This window comes from Simochromis diagramma, unplaced genomic scaffold, assembly GCF_900408965.1.
Source record: "Simochromis diagramma unplaced genomic scaffold, fSimDia1.1 OVJJ01000387.1, whole genome shotgun sequence".
NCBI classification, from domain to species: domain Eukaryota; kingdom Metazoa; phylum Chordata; class Actinopteri; order Cichliformes; family Cichlidae; genus Simochromis; species Simochromis diagramma.
The window spans coordinates 2,761,803-2,778,240 of NW_024387152.1; the positions used below are offsets into that span (position 1 = coordinate 2,761,803).

Below are 16,438 nucleotides of genomic sequence, written 5' to 3' on the forward strand. Positions count from 1 at the left end.
CAGAGTGAATAACTTGCTTCTTTTTAGTTTTATTTTGACATGCATTTTGACCTTCACTGACACTTTTAAGTTCCCCTGTGAGGACATATTCTGTTTGGGAACTGAGATTCAGGGGAGATACTTGAGTAAATGTGTTTGTATGCAGCTATTCATCCCTTAGAGATAAAAATAAATAAATAAATAAAAATACCAGCTCAGATGGGGGGAAAGGAAATTTTATGTTTGTTTGTTAGTAAAGCCTTTGGGGATCAAACTGGAGATAGGCTGGGCTGTGAAAAGGAGCTAACATTAGTATATCTGTCACTGTTAGCCTCGAAGCCAAGCGCAGCAGCTTAGCTGCAGATCACAAACACGCTACAGCAACAAAAAAAGGGGGCCAGCAGGAAACCAGGCACTGAAGCATTGTATATGATGCTTGAAAAGCTAAACCATTTTATTTAGATAGGCACAAAACATTGACTCTGTGATAACTTTTCCATATAGGTCTTGTTGTTATTGAATCAGCCATCCATAAATGCAGTGAAAGCTGTAAAAATAAAAAGGGAAGGCTGTAGTGCTTTAGTTATCACATGAGCCTCAGGTGTGAATAGGAGCATATGTCTGCATATGTGTGGGTTGCATCAGTGCAGAGAGCAGGTGGAGGGAGGCCTGCTGTGTGCTGCAGGTAGTGATGTCTAAAGAAGTGCTGTGCATTCAGTCATTCATCTGACAGAGAAAAGGGTGTGGTCCCTCGGGTAGGTGATAAGTGGCCTATATAGCGCTGCAGGACTCAGCTGCCAGCCACTTGTGTGACACACAAGAACACGTGGCCACATCCATAGGGAAAAGCAGCACGCCATAACCTGAAGAGATGGGCGGGGTGTTTATGTCGCCTACTGCCTCCATCATAACAGGATAGATAGCAGAGAGCCCCGTACCTGAGTGAAATTCATACCAAACAAATCTGAGAGTTGTTTCTGTGTCTCCATTTTCCAGGTTTTGCAGGTATTTTTCTTTTTATTTAGCTTGAATTTCTAGTAGATAGATTTGCCCGTGGGCTTCTCCGCAGAAAGCTTTATGCCAAGACTTCAGTCTTTGCCAGACGCATTTGTCAAGGTCTCCTTACGTTGGATGTAATCCGTTTTTTTCCACCACTTCAGGGAAATGAGCTGCTGGCAGGGCAAGGTCACACATAGTGCTTTGCTAACACGTTTGCATGGAAGAGCCCCAGTGGCCGAACGACTGTGTGAAAGAGGATGGATTTTGTTTCTAGCGTTACACTGGGCTTGTAGAGACATGAAGGAATCGCACAGGAAATTACAGGAATCACATGAATGAAAACATACACAACCCACACACAAAATGTTCCTACTTATCACTTCATTGTTAAAACAAAGCAAACAAGAGAAACCCTGCAAAAAAAAAAATATATATATATATAAAAATATATAACACAAACTAAACTAGCTGCAGTAATAGAAGTAGAGGAGATGCAGAGTTACCGAAACAGCTTGGAAGATCTACTGATTGACATGTTTAAAATACCAGGTTACACAAAAAGCTTCTCGACAAACCCATTAACTTTGTTAAAAGTTGCACTCATTTTAAGTGCTACTCATTTAATCAAATAGAAGGTCTTCTAGGGACAAGAGCGGAGATAACATCCCTAAACAGCTAGTAAATATCTATGGAGTGGAAACAAAGTGGGAAAATAAAAGTGGCTGTGTGCGTACTGATAAGGAGGAAGAACAGGGTTAAAGAAAGGATCGTGTTTGCAGGATTTTTTAGGTTTTTGTAAAACTTCAAACAGTTTAAAAAATGATTATCGAGTCATCAGCTGCAGTGCACTTTTTTTGAGCTAGCACTGCCTCCCAGCACTCAGTACACAACTAAAAGCATATTTCATATAAGAGCCAGCATTACCAACGAGCAGTGGTATTGATTTGTTTGTTGTTCAATATGGAAATGTTTTTTCTTCCTGCTGTGCTTGCTTTTTTTTTTTTTTTCCTTTTACACACCCAACCTTTTCCCCACACTACCAAGGCAAGTCACTCGTTTGGTTTAGTCAATAAGGACTGAAGATGGTTTCAGCCGAGTCTGATGAATTCCTAACAGTTAACGTGAAGCTGATTTTATTTAGGAGGAAAAAGAACTGTGACTTAATCCTAGCAAGCTGTTATAATGTTTACAGGGTTCCAGACTGTAAAAACGACTCTCTTAAACACCCAAAAAATCCTCAGATTTTAACATTTCCTTTTGCTGCCTCTGTAGGTTTATCGTTTTTAATATTTATATGAAACTACAGATGGTTATTATGTAAGTATGTGCACAGGCTCAGACAAACATGCCCGACTAGAGCTGCTTGTTGCGCACACAGAAAGGCTCAGATACACACACCGACACACAGGCAGGTGCATGCAGCAGCAGACTAAAGGCAACGCTAAAGTCAGTTTCAAAGGATTTGCATGCCATTCAAATGGGATTGATTGAGGATAAAAGAAAGCAAAGCGATCTGGGAAACAGAGTTTGCATAGTAATATGACTACCAGGCTTCATACATGACCTCAGCTTAGTCGTGCACACCCACTCTGTGTGCGTCCCCGTGAAAAGTCTGTTTACCCGAGATGTGACAGGTCAGTATTCTTATGAAAGACGAATTTTATTTGCTGTAGTTTGTGTGTATGAGCTTTTATATGTGTGTGTCTCTCAGTGTGTGTGTGTGTGTAGGTGTCAATACCCCTGCCTCCCTTTTCCTTTCTCACCTCACTATCACCATGACAACCTCTTGACTCCAGCTCACTGGCACAGTGCAAATATTTCTCTCCCTGCCCCCTCCCACATGTTCATCCTCCTCACCCCATCCCCCCCATCCCCTGTCTCCTTCGTCATAGATGTGCACTTTTATACTCGCTACCTTCATCTTCTGTCTCCTGCGTGTCGCCTTCACTTGCGCTTTCCCCCCCGATCTCCCGTCTTTCTCCAGTTCTCTCGTTTTGTCTACATGCTACCAACACTTGAAAGAGTTCATCATTCCCTGGCTGTCAACTTTTAAGTCTTTTAATTCCACTCCTGTCTCTCTTACCCTTCTATTGTCAGTTCCCTGCTCCCTGTTGATTGCTTCGTGCTATAAGTAGAAAACCGCGCCTTTTCTCTCTCTAAACTCCCCCAGACCCCCTACCAAGCTTCTGCTGCTTTGTGGAATGCAGCTATCCTGCACTACATCTTCATTACAGCCACCCTTCTAGGATCATACACAATGCAATTACAGGTAGCGTTCTATCAACCTCCACCATCAGCTTCTATCAAGCCTGCGAGAGGCAGGGGAGTCTAAGGGGAAATCTGCAGGCTGGCACAGCATCGATACGGTCCCTCGACCCTAAGTGGCTGACTAACTCCCTTCGCATCTGTTATCATTATCATCAGAAAACCATTTCTGTTCTGTAACTAAATCCAATCATTACCAGCGGAGTCCAAGGTGGGGATGTATCTGAGGCGGAGCAGCTTGCGTTCTCCAACAGAGAAGGGCCAGGCTCCATCAAAGGCTGCAGTGTTATCTGAGGCGCACAGCCCTGTTTCCTCTGCAGACCCCTCTGTAAATCCCCCTCCCCGCGTCTCTGCACAGCTCCAGCCCCTCTACACACCAGTGTGTAGTGGTGCAAAGAGATCAAGGACGTGACATTTTGCGGCGCGTGCATCAATTTTCTGCAAGGCGCAATATGAAAGAGGGTAAACAGACAACCTGTTCTGTCCCGGCTGTGTGCGCATCAGCCTGTTTGCGTCATCTCCCGTCAGACATTTAAAGGGAGTGACAAGCATATCTGGCTTTATATCATCTATTCCAGGAGGCAGACAGAGTGAATAAGCAAAAAATAAATAAATACAAAAAGAAAGAAGTGAGGATGCTGCTTCATCTCTTTTGCAGCTCCTGTCTTCCTTGCTTCATTGCTCCTGCATCACATCACTTTTCTTTTCCCTATCCACTTGGGGTATTGCCCCATAAACAAAAAGGCCCCAGCCTTGGCCTTGTCCCTAAAATAGTCTCTCATATCTCTTTCCTTCCCATTTTGCTTCAGTTATGAAAGGTGACAGAAAGAGTTTGTCTCCAATTCCAATGAGAGCAGGAGAGGAAAACAGCGAGAGAGAAAGGCCACAGGGAAGCACCGAACACTCTAGCAACCTTCGCCTGCAGCTAAACAACAAGATGCTATGTTCATTGAGGAACATGTTCTGACAATGCACGTCTATATGCGCACACACACCAACTGTTGATCTAAGCATGCAGAGCATAACGATACATGTTTTCTCATAGAGAAAAAGACCCGGGGTAACGCTCTGGTACACTAAATCCCCTGCAACAGTGGCAGATATCGAATTCATCTTCACCCCATGATAGTACGGATTAAAACCCGCTGATTCTGCTGGTTTTTATATAGGACACCGACAAAGCACGTCAGCAACTCCCGCCTGCTACAACCAGCCAGACAAACACAGGTTTTGCATGACAACATGTCTCAAATAACTCTGAGACATCTTTCCTTTATTGAAACTGAAAGGACAAACCAGCTGTCCTGACACTTGTGGAGGCGGACGGGCCCCGCAGGCAGGCCGAGGGGTCGAAGCACAGGAAGCGGCGCGTGTGTGATGGCTGCAAAGCTGGTAACAGCCCTGTCACGAACGTTTTATTGTTGGCTTATTTGTCCCCCTTCTGAACCACAGACTGGTCAAAACAGCGTTCGCTGCATACATAAATAAAACATAAACTGTCTGGAGAAACAAAAAGACACGTAGGATTATGGAGGGGGACTAGCATCGAAAAACATCTAGAGAGACATATGAAGGTGGAAGATGCATACTGGGAATTAAAGTCATTCCAGCAGAGAGCGCATGCTGTCTGTTCAGTCTGCAGGTGTGCAGGCGAATTTGTGCTTGACAGGTGTGCATCTGCCTCTGCTCGCGGTGACATTTTAATCGCTGCGGGCTCTCTGTCCTTTACCCTCCCATCTCCCTCTGCTCCCTGTGTCTTTTCCTCTTTATCTTCTCTCAGCGCCTTTCCATCTCAACCTCCACATTCTCGCAGTTCCTACGCACGCCCTGAGCAGGATCAAACTTTAATTGTTCAATCAAAACGATTAAAAGGTGACTGATAACAAAGGTCTTCTCTTTCTCTGCCAGCTCTCTCGCCTGCTTCCCCTTTCCCCTCCCAACCTGCGCGAGGGCCTGGAGGATGAGGTCTCTGCGTTTGCGTGTAATTACCTCGTTAAGCTCATTAACAATGTCCGGACCCTCGGTCTATTCTCTCCAGTTTCTTTATCCATCTCCATGCGGTTTGTTTATGCTCCGCATCCGTTCCCTCTTCATCTCCCTGCATGTGGCACGCGCCCCCCTGAATAAAGCTGTGTTGTTTTCTTCTTGTTGCTCCTGCGTTTTCTCTTGGGGACTGTCCCTTTCATCTTTTCCTCACATTAACAATCCTCACGGCGTCCTGCTACACAAGTAAATCCTCTCTTCAGCAAAGATTTAAACAAATGGTTTACAAAATAGCTGCACCAAGTGCGCCCTGTGAGTTTGGCCACAAACACTGCTCAGCAGGAAGAGCACAGTGGCTGATGTAAACAGACAGTTTTAAAGCAAAATATAGAGTTGAGTTATTGCAACTTGGGCCTGTGAGAGGCTCTCTGTAGTGCTCTGCCCAATTACCCCTGATCAATTCAGAGAGCAGACTGAAACGACTGCAACACCAACCTGATTTTAAAAACAAAGAGGGGGGAATAAGAAGAACAGTTTCACATACAGGATCCTTTTCAGGTAGATAGTGTGTGGATTGTGTAGCAGGGAAGCGTGGCCTATTTTATTCTGGCTAAGAGCAGATACGGATGGATGATGAGAGGGATGTAGGTCAGAAATGGTAGCAAAAACAACAGAAGTTAGGTTACATTATATAAACCCTCTCTCGTCGCTGTGTAAAGTCTCTGTGGCATGCAAATTATTTTGCAACTTGGCCAAATAAATATAATGAGGTGGCGAAGCATCCCTGGATACACTGGGCAGAAGGCAGATAGGAGAAGTTGCCAAACAAAATATGCCTAAGCAGTTTCCTTCACTAACTCTTTAGACATCCCTGTTTAGAATTTCTAATAACTGCAATGAATAATTTCTAGCACAGTGTGATGGATTTGCAGTCTTATAGCGGGAGGGATATTTAAAGTCTTTAATTACATAAAAATGAAATCTCGCAGATAAACAGTTTTTTGTAAGAAATGTCTTCTGCCTGCTCATGCAGGAAAGAAACCAGCAACCATTATAGTTGGACACCTTTCACCAAATCTCATCTACCAGATAATTCTTTTCTCTTTGATGTTTTCGGCGTTTTTTCTCCTCTGCATTTGATTTTTTTCTCTCCTGCTGTTCATAATCAATTTTCCTTCTCCGTGGGTCTTTTCTTACGATCCGTCCTCGTTGTCTCACACTCTTTTGTCTGACGTTACCCTGTTTTAACCCTGTATGCCCCCCATCTGCTCTCCTCCGGCCAGCACTTGAATACATGCGGTGGGTGTAGTGTGTAATAGGATGGCACAGTAGGTAAGATTAAATTAGGCCTGTGTATGGGGATTACAACCCACTCAAAACCTGATCCTTTCCCACTCTCTGTAATCCAACCCTAATGAATATATCATGCCTGACACAGCAGATAAAACGCCTCCAAGAAAGTAGAGTCACAACATCACTGAGACATGAAGAGAAGACAGATTGTTGGGAGCAATTTTATCAAACATTTAAGCGATGACCACAGAGTCACAGAATCGCATTTTCAACAAGTTTTACTTGAAGCGAGGAGTGGGAGTCGCATCCTGAGTTACACAGTGTTTACGAGTACTTCAACGTGCAGACGTGCCAGAGCTGTATGATCGTATCCTTATTACTTCTTATCTCATCTCAACCTTTCCCACCACTGCATCATGTTTTCAGTTAGTGTCACTGTTGGTTTCTTTTTCAACCACACTTTTCCTGTCTCACATGTTATTTTTGCAAGTACATCATGATTAACTGCTCTCGTGCAGACATAAGCAATGGTTTTCACCAACATTTTCCATCACAGATACAGACAGTCTGATACTTGCATCGCCGGAAGTACTTGAAGATGCTGTTTCAGTGCAAGTTTGTCCTCATGCTTGCGCTTCATGCCCCATCTATTTCAGTTATGGCTCATTCAAATGAGGTGTAGGAGTACCGCGAGAATGAGGCAAGTGAAAGCAAATCAATACACTTAAATGTCAACACTCCAAATAAATAAGCTTTCAGAGGGATTCAAAACTCGCAAAGCACACTGTATTTCAAATGTGAGAAAATGGAGAGTGCGACTCCGTCACTGGACGGCATCCAGCACACTTACCTTAATGTCTGAAGAAAAGCGGATTGTCTGTGCTCCAGATTATGCATGTCGTGTGGCAAACGGGCTCCCCGTCGTTTCAAACATTCAGCCACGTCTATGAAATACTAACTGTGCAAAAGATACATTTGTACAAGTAAAATGTTGCCTGTCTGTCTAAACTGTTTAAAAGTGTATCCAGTTATGATGGGAAACAAATGAGCTGGCATGAAAGTTATGCCAAGGACACTGAGAAGAACGGTCCGAAGGGAAAACAAGAAGAGAGGCACGGAGTACAGATGAAGAATAAATTCTAGAAGCATTGAGAAACCCTCTCAAAATCTCAGAGGAGCTGCATGATGTAACTTAAAGCAACAGTGCAGATGTAGCCTACAGTTCTGAGATATATCACAAACCCAAATTTCATTAAAAATGCAGCCAGCTTCTTAGCAACAAATCAATAAATTAGTAAACCAACGAGGCCGTGTCTTCTTAATAAACAGCCAGTGTAATGAAAGCCACAATGGGGCGATGATATGTGAAGTCCCCAAAGTATCATAATGTGGTCGGAGATGTTGTCAGTATCGTCACACGAATGTGTTAGCTTTTATTAACACAACCGTGAGACGGATGAGAGCTCAATTTGGTAGCGTGGAGCCAGCAAAAAAGGAAAAACCAGGAAAATCAGAAAAATCAGTCAGGAAAAATCTAATTCAGTGCTTTCAAAAAAAAGACAATGCTTTCCTCCAGAGGACGTACATTTTATAAATGCATTTTTATAGACAACTCACTCTACAAATGCATTTTTCAGAAGGTATGTTAGTCCAGAGCTACATGCTGATGCTACACGCTGAGATACCTCCCCGCCTACAAAACCTCTTTATGAAATGCAAATGAAGGGTGTTTGTGAGATGCTTTAACACTCGGCCACTTCCACTACTGTGACTACAAAACCCAGAGATGGCAAAAGTGCAGACATTCTGTACTTAAGCAGAAGTACAGATACTAGTGTTAAAAAATACTGCAGTAAAAGTTGAGGTGCTGATTCAACTTTACTCAAGTAAAAAGTAAAAAAGTACAGGCTCTGACATATACTCAAAGTAAGAAATCAAAAATTAGAAGATGTTTCTACCAGCTATTCATGTGCTACCTGAGCCTTGTGCTACATTAATGTCATAATAACATAATATTAGAAGATGCCTAATTTTTAATTCTAATTGTATTCAGCTTGAATCAGAAGGAAAATAAGAAAATATCTCTATTTTTTCTCTATTTTAAACTATATGGAAATCACTGATGTTGTTTTATATATACACACATATATATGTATATATATGTGTGTATATATATAAAACAACATCAGTGATTTTCATATAGTTTAATGTAGCGTAATTTTGCAGCTATCTAGAAGCTATAGCACATAAATTTTAATGTGAATAATGAATAATCCATCAAAAGATACTTTACATTGTCTTTAACAAATTAAAAAATAATATTCCAACACTGGTATTTGATGAATAATTAATTCCTTCATCTGGTCACTGTGAATTGTGACTGATGCACACAATTAGGCAGAGGAGCATCTTCGACATTAAACAGAAGACTTCATAGAGACAGATACATGCAGTGGGGAAATACACTGGACAGAGGGTCAATTTAGTCTAATTATAGCTACTGAGGTGGACAATAAAGCCTCTTTCATAGAGCTGACTGTGGTCCACAAGGAGTGACGCTGAGGGGAATTCTCTATGTTGCTGAGACAAAGAGATAATTTTGCAAGAGACAGAAAAAGGATGAGGAGAGCATCCGGGAGGACAGACAGAGTTTCATATCTCCCCTAATTCATATTCAGTGTGCAGCTTTATTGCTTTGCAGCTTTTCAGTATGATTCTGTGTGATTTACATCTTTTCATTTCAAGACACCGAGTAAAAAAATTTAAGTCACAGGATTAGAACGATTTGCAACGTAATGATAGAGCGATAACGATTTTTTTTATTTTTAATTATCTTATTTAAAGAGTTTCTTTCCACAATATCTTGGGCCTCCAGCTGGGTTATTGGTTTGTCAGTAATTAATTTCTCTCCTGGGTTTCAGTTTTGCAATTTTAACTGCCAATATCATATTTGTTACCCAGGGGAATACTGCCATTTCTCCTCGCCCATACCATCACTTCTAAAGCTATATTAAAGTGATAAAGTAATTCACTCTGCCAAATTAAATTTGTTTCCATACATGACGCCTCTATTTGGGCCTTGGTCTCCGTCACAGGTTCAATTGTATAATAGGGATGGATTTATGAGTCTTTGTCTGAGTCTTTTTCTGGGAAGGCTAATCGGAGCCTCAGCCATTACTTTGATTAAGATCCTGATGCGGTTTTGTCTGATCATTGTATGAATACTGATACGACATGAAAGACTGGAGGAAGGAGAAAAAACAAGACATTCAAAGGCAGCAACATGAAGTGGAGGAATTTATTCTGGGGTTGTTTCTTTTTTTACAATTATATATTACATATCATAATAGTTTATAATTAATATTTGTGATGCACAATTTAGACTATTTGACTTGACAGGCTAAAATGAATTAGGCTAGCTACCACCATGCTGATATATTCAGTCTTGATAGGATATAGAGTCTATCTCGTCTATTCTCCGCGTGTTATATTTTACACTAGACATGAATAACTTAATTTAAATGACTTAACTCTGTTAAGACTATTCTCTACTTGTCCCCTCTGTCCAAGCTTATCAGGTTCAACAGTGTCTGATGGGCTTATCTGCTGCTCTGATGCTACAAAAACATTAAATTAAAAGCAGTAATTCAATGTTACACAGATCATCCTGGAACCATTTATGTTCTTCTTCTGTGATTCATCGTGTACCTATTGGGCTCTACGAAATAAACTAGGCTAGTCACCTCTATTATATGAATTGGTTTTATATCAATTGTGCTAGCCTTATAGTCTATGCAGGCTGTCTGCTTACAGGCTGCATCTGGGATCTATCCTGTGGTAAACAGGTTAACTCAGCACATTTGACAGCTTCCTCCAACTCCCTTCTTTTTTGAGCCTAGCCTCCTCTCGGCCTCTTCCTGTTCTCCATAATCACCAACGGACTTGAATATTTGGGAGGGGGTAACTCCTTCAGATGGTAAATCCCATCTGATCTACTGCGATGGTAGATGGTAGAATGGGCATTGTGAAGAAAATGTAATTTTCTCTTGAAAAAGTCATTTTTCCCCACCCAGGCGGCCCAAAGGAGAGCTGAATGGGAGCCGTCCCATTGGGAATTCCCCCGACTCTACAGACTGTCACGCCGTCCGAGGGATTAGCCATGTTTAAAGGTTTAAAGGTTTGAAGAGCGGGAACTGTGATTTTAGATCACAACGCCTCTTCTCTACTTTCCAGTACAACTTTCATATTTATCCCATCTCCTCCCATCCTCCTGCCTTTTAAATCAGTCCTTCACATCTTTATGGTTTCGCCCCCCCTCTGCCTCACCTTACCTTTGCAAAATTCCCTCTCCCCTTTGCTCGCTTCATTTCCTCCTCCTCACTTTTCCATAATAATTTACCCCTGCTGGCCTGTCAATCTATCTGACCCTTGGCTCCCTAAATCACCACAATGTATTCCCCACCAAACCCTGACAGCATGTCGACACGATCCTCTACTTGACACCCAGTGGGTCGACTCCCATCTGCACAGTCTAAATCAAACAGCCTCCGAGCTGCAGCTGGTGGAAGGGGAAGGGGGGGCTCATTCTCCATCTTGACAGCATCCTGAAGGAACAGGATCCTGATGCTGAACAGTGCACACGCACATACACACACAGCATCGAAAAGACACACACACACACACACACACACTAGAAGATAACTCAAGGGAGCCTTTCACCACAAGCCTTTGAATCTGCAGTTGTGAGTTTGTAACTTTACAACCGCTATTCTCAAAAGAGGATAAAAAGAAACTCAGACTTGAAAGTGTTATTGTTGACACTTCAGTCTAGGAGCGAGCGTTTCCTCATAACCCTTATTTTACCCCGTTGCTGCTTTAATGGCTGAATCCCCAGAAAGTGATGAGTGTGGTCTTTGATCAGTCGCAGACGCTTAAGTAATCAGACTGTGTAGGCAACATTAGAGAATCTTTCATTTGGCGCACTGCAACAGGACCTCTGCAGCGTGTATTTGCAGAGTGTTTGTTTGGGTTGCTGAGGATGTGCCTTACAGATGTGTTTCTGCTCGTGTGTGTTCGTATATCTGCGTTTGGTGAGCGGGATGACTGACAAATGTGCCCCAAGGCAATAACAGGTGGCTGAGGGGCTGAAGGGCCAGAGCTGTGCTGCTCTACTCTGGAGTTGCTCCTAGCTGGCATACTGAGAGCAAATCACTCCTCTCCTCCTACACAACACAGCTCCCGACTTCCACTGCTGGACTAAAGGCGTTTGGAAATGGGCCAGTCCCTGACATTAAAAACCGTATACAGCAAAAGCATGAATATGTCACAAAGCACTGCAGGGCTCTACCTACCTATAACCTTCTTCAATAATATTTAGAGCATTTATGTTTAAATAAACAAGTCTTCCTTTTGGTGTCTTCTCCTATGGCATTGCTTTTTTTGTTCGTCCTAGTTGGTGCTCTTCTCTCCGCTCCCTGAAAGGAGTGACCATGCTTTAAATGACGCAAAGTGATTTGCCTTTCAAAAGGACGTTCCTCTTCTTCCCCTTCAGCTTTTTTTTTTTTTTTTTAAATGTTGCTTACACCACCCTACTTTGCTTATTTTTATTGCACATCCCCATTCGTCCGTCCTTCTCTCCGCACATAAATCCCCGTTTCCATCCATCTCTTTGATGAAACAGCTCAATTAACCAGCCAGCGTCAGAGGGGAGATTACATTCTGCACCATGCTGTAGCAAGGGTAATGACGGAGTCCAAGTCTGGCTACTCTGACAACAATATCACTGCTACACAAGCAGCTCCCAGCGCAGTCTAGAGATTCACTGCCACACAAAATCCGCTGCATTTAATAGTATGATAATATGACCAGCAGTGGGTCTCTGGAGCATCGCTGCCACAGTGAGGATCCACACACACACACAAACACACTCTCATTCACTCCAACGTGCCCCTTCAGCAGCAGCTGTATCGTGATCTATTGTGTGGATGTGTGCAGTGCAGTGCGTTTATGGATGTTGTACAGATGGTTACAGTCATTGTGAGACAGAGCGCCTTCCTTCCCCTCCAGTCCCTCGACTGGGTTCATCTGGGACAAGCTCCAGGCTACTGAGGCATCGAGGAAGGGGGAGCGTGTCGGTTCACGGCAGTACTAGCACACAAACACTTGTGATACCCGCAGATTTTTAATCACTGCTTTATTAAAAATCCAGTCACATCTCTGTGCATGATATGTGTGCGTTACTTACAAAACATGAGACAGGCAGTGAAGAACCGTCAAGTGGGGAAAATCTCACGACCATCAGCAGCTGTCTCTGGCAAATCCATTTAATACATATTGATATACTGTATATGATCTGTAGCATTAACACAACTGGTGCAACCATCTGTTTTCATTGGGCTCAGAAACTATTGGTTCACAGGTCGCAGAGGCTGACAGCAGGCATCTGTATGGCATACAGCCAGGTGAGCGCCTCCATCCGTCGGCACACCTCCACTGTCTGCTGCGTGCGCTGCCCCACCCTTATTTTCACTCTGATGTCTCCTTCAGTCTAAATATCTCTCTCTCAGTCTGTCTCCTGTTGATTTCTGAATTTCTTTGCTTTTCTTTCACCACCCCACTTCCTTTTCCTTTTCTTCTCTTATTTCAGCAGGTTTAAATTACCCAGCCTGACACCGACCTGCCACAACACACTCACTGCAGGTGTGTAGGAAATAAGACTGGTGAACTAGAAAAACTGCTGGGGTCTGCTCCGCTTTGTCGTTTTCCATACACCCGAGTGAAAATCTGATGAGGACATGGCAATCATAGGCTGTACTTAACATTAAGCCACTCAGATATCAGCTGGGGGAGGGGAATGCATGGAGGAGATGAATATTCATATTAAATTAAAAAGGCAGAAAGAGAAGCAAAGCGAAGAATTTTACAAATGTGATGCAGTAGACAGTTGCAGCAGACGGCAGCTTTATTTTGCACTTGACAGAGTATTATAAATGTAAAACACGGTTCAGTGCACTTAAAAATATCCATTGATCAATATTTCATAGTTTTTATTTAAGACAAACGCCAGCTTTGAGGAACATTAGCTAAAAAGGTAAAGGAAATGTGACGCCGACCAGTAAAGGTTCAATGGCAATCGGCACTGTTCTGTATTCAATATAATGAGAGGAGAGCCTGTTGCATGCAGCGTTCTTGCTCTTCAGTCAGCAAGCGATAAATCCAGCCACAAAAGAGAAGAGATTTCCTCTAAAAGTATTCCACACCAACAGGTTACTCCTGGCACCTGACTTTCCTTAAACAATTAAAAGTGATTCAGTGTTACAGTATATTTCCCCCAAAACACTGCAATACACACGTCTGGTGAAATTTTTTACATTTGTCTAATTCTTTCAGTTAAATGTGTTTAAAAAATGTAATTTGATTTTTTCCCCCAAACATCAACAAGTCTGGTGGAAATACGATGTCCTCCCAATGTGAAGACATTTAAATAAGAAAGGTAAGAATAAAGCGATTTACACGAACCAGACGGTCGTCTTTTCACCGCCAGCATGAGACGAGCCAAAGGTGCGATTCTGAGACAAGCCACCTCCACCTAGCAGCCTAATTAATCCACTCACCAGCACACTCCTGCTCTCTCTCCATGTGATGACAAACTGCCCACCTCGTCACAAAAAGATGCTCTTACCTGCAGAGTGATGCTCCTTGGCTCTGTCGGCCCGTCCGTTTCGCCCTCTTTTCCTGATCTACTTGTGTCTTTTCTTTCTCTTCTCTATGAAAATGATCGTGCCCCTTTCCTCTGCTGATGCTGCAGTGATAGAAAAACACACCCTCCTTCGGCCTCTCTCTCTCTCACTCTCCCTCCCTGACTCTCATTGGCTGCCTGTTAGAGGTGACATCACCCTTCCTTTTCTGCCTGCCTGCCTCCCTCCTCCTCTGTTCCCTCCCATCACTCTCCTCACCTCACTCTCTGTGGATTCTGGCCATTCCTTTATTGTACCCCTCTGTCCTCCCCTTTCTCCTTCCACACGGTCAGGATTAAAGGGTCCAGCAGCTCTTTTTACTGTTCTTGTATTCACCTGGGCAGTGCCAGGCATAATAATAATAGAGGAAATAGCCTATGGCTCTCCAGCACTTGTTCTCCCTGCACCGTTTCAGAGGCTAATAGACTACAGGGTGAAATAACGTCCATATGAGGTTTTGTGTTTGTAATCTCTACGCTCCACTGAGCTCAACTTTCATAAGCTCTTTTAATTCATTGCACTATTAAGAATTTCACTGGACTTCAGTTCATTATAGAGTAATCGCAGGCACAGCTGAGATGAATGTTACATAACGCTGGTGAATAAAAATGTGTCAGGAATATCTGCCATTTCTTATTTGAGTTTGGGGGAAGAGGTCCTGATTCGAGGCTTCATTGTTGGGTAATTCAGGGGCTGTGTGGATGTGCTTGTTGTCGGGGCCAAGATAACTTGGTGATGATAGGTGATGATAATCTGCCGCACGTGATAAAGCAGGTCTTTTATTTTACGTCCTTTTATCTGCTGCATCCTGCTAGCATGAATCTGTGTTTCAGTCTTCTCTGTTCCCCCTCCAGCTCATCCAAAAATCAAGGAATGTAGAACTGAATGTTCTTTTATTTGCTTTTAAAGCACTGAATAAAGTGGCACTATTTTAAAACCTCCTCCATCCCCATTCATTCTCTAAAACCCTTTAGGGCTGCAAGGCGTTCAAAAGGAGGATCCAAAATGCAAACACAGAGGAGTCAGGTTAAACAAACAGAAACGTGTATTAATCCTGCAAAAGAACACAGGATTATGGGACAAAGGGGTAGGCTGGGGTTGGCACTGAAAAAAGAAAGAATTATCTTTCCATGGAAAGATAATTCTTTCCCACCCAGCTCACATTTAAAAACTCACATTTATGCTATAATCCATATAAATGAAATTATTCTATTCTGTCCTAGATAGAAGTGCCATGGTTGATCGTGCAGGGACTCCTGCTTGACTCCGTGGAAAGCAGACAGAACATTACAACATTTCTAACATTTCTTTATCTCGAGGACCCTCTAATACAAAGTACAACCACAAGTCAACAAGCTCGTTATAAAAAGGTGACACCTAACGTTTCAATCCTTTCAGCAGCTATCCCTCTTAATTTCACACAGTTTCACAAACCTAGCTGAACTCAAACATGTGTTGCCTTCAGGCTGCCTAAATGTTTTCCCTCATGCTGTTTTAAGATTATCATTACTACTTCTACTACTACATACTACTTATTTTGTAATTCTCTTACATGTGTTTTTGAAGTAGCAGTCCCAGAGAAACTAATGCTGCAGTGCATCTCGCCCTTTGTGAATCAAAGAGAGAGACAGAGAGATGGGCAAAGTGGGATATGTGAGGTTGACGCTAGACAAAGAGATAAGGCTGGAAAGGATGTGCAACAGGTGAGAGTGATTAAAGGTAGAGACTGAAATGTACTAAAGAGTGAAGAGAGTGTGTATAGAAGATAGAAGGAGTACTCTGACAAGCTGATGAATAAAGAAAATGAGGATGAGAGGACGAGGAGGAGGGATGGAGGACAGTGAGTGAGTCAAGAAGCACAGAGGATTAGTAAGGAGGAAGTGAGGGCAGCTATATAGAAGATGAAGACTGGAAAATGGTCGGTCCAGATGACATACCCAGTTTTGTTTGATGTTCACATTTTCCAATCAAAATGCTAAAAATTTATTGATAATGACCTGGATGGACGGGATTAGAAATGAGACGGGACAGCTCAGGCTGAGTGTTTTTTGAGACAACGTCACAGAGGTAGGGCTGAGATGGTTTGGACATGTGCAGAGGAGGGATACTGGATATACTGGACAAAGTGTGGTGAATATGGAGCTGCCAGGCAGTGGGAAAAGAGGAAGACCTAAGGTACACTA

At 42.8% G+C, this 16,438-nt stretch overlaps 1 protein-coding gene across 5 annotated transcripts in view; it reads right to left on the reverse strand.

Moving 5' to 3' along the window:
- The window catches only part of l1cama (L1 cell adhesion molecule, paralog a), a 42,907-nt gene extending 28,579 nt beyond the window's left edge, over positions 1-14,328 (reverse strand). For 4 of the 5 annotated variants that reach the window (XM_040047250.1, XM_040047249.1, XM_040047246.1 and 1 more), the window contains exon 1: positions 14,201-14,328. The gene's annotated coding sequence lies outside the window, so the exon portion shown is untranslated. Of the gene's footprint in view, positions 1-7,369; positions 8,563-14,200 lie in introns of those variants that run through there. The other variant, XM_040047248.1, reaches the window with a different exon arrangement.
- Between the last annotated feature and the right edge of the window lie 2,110 nt (positions 14,329-16,438).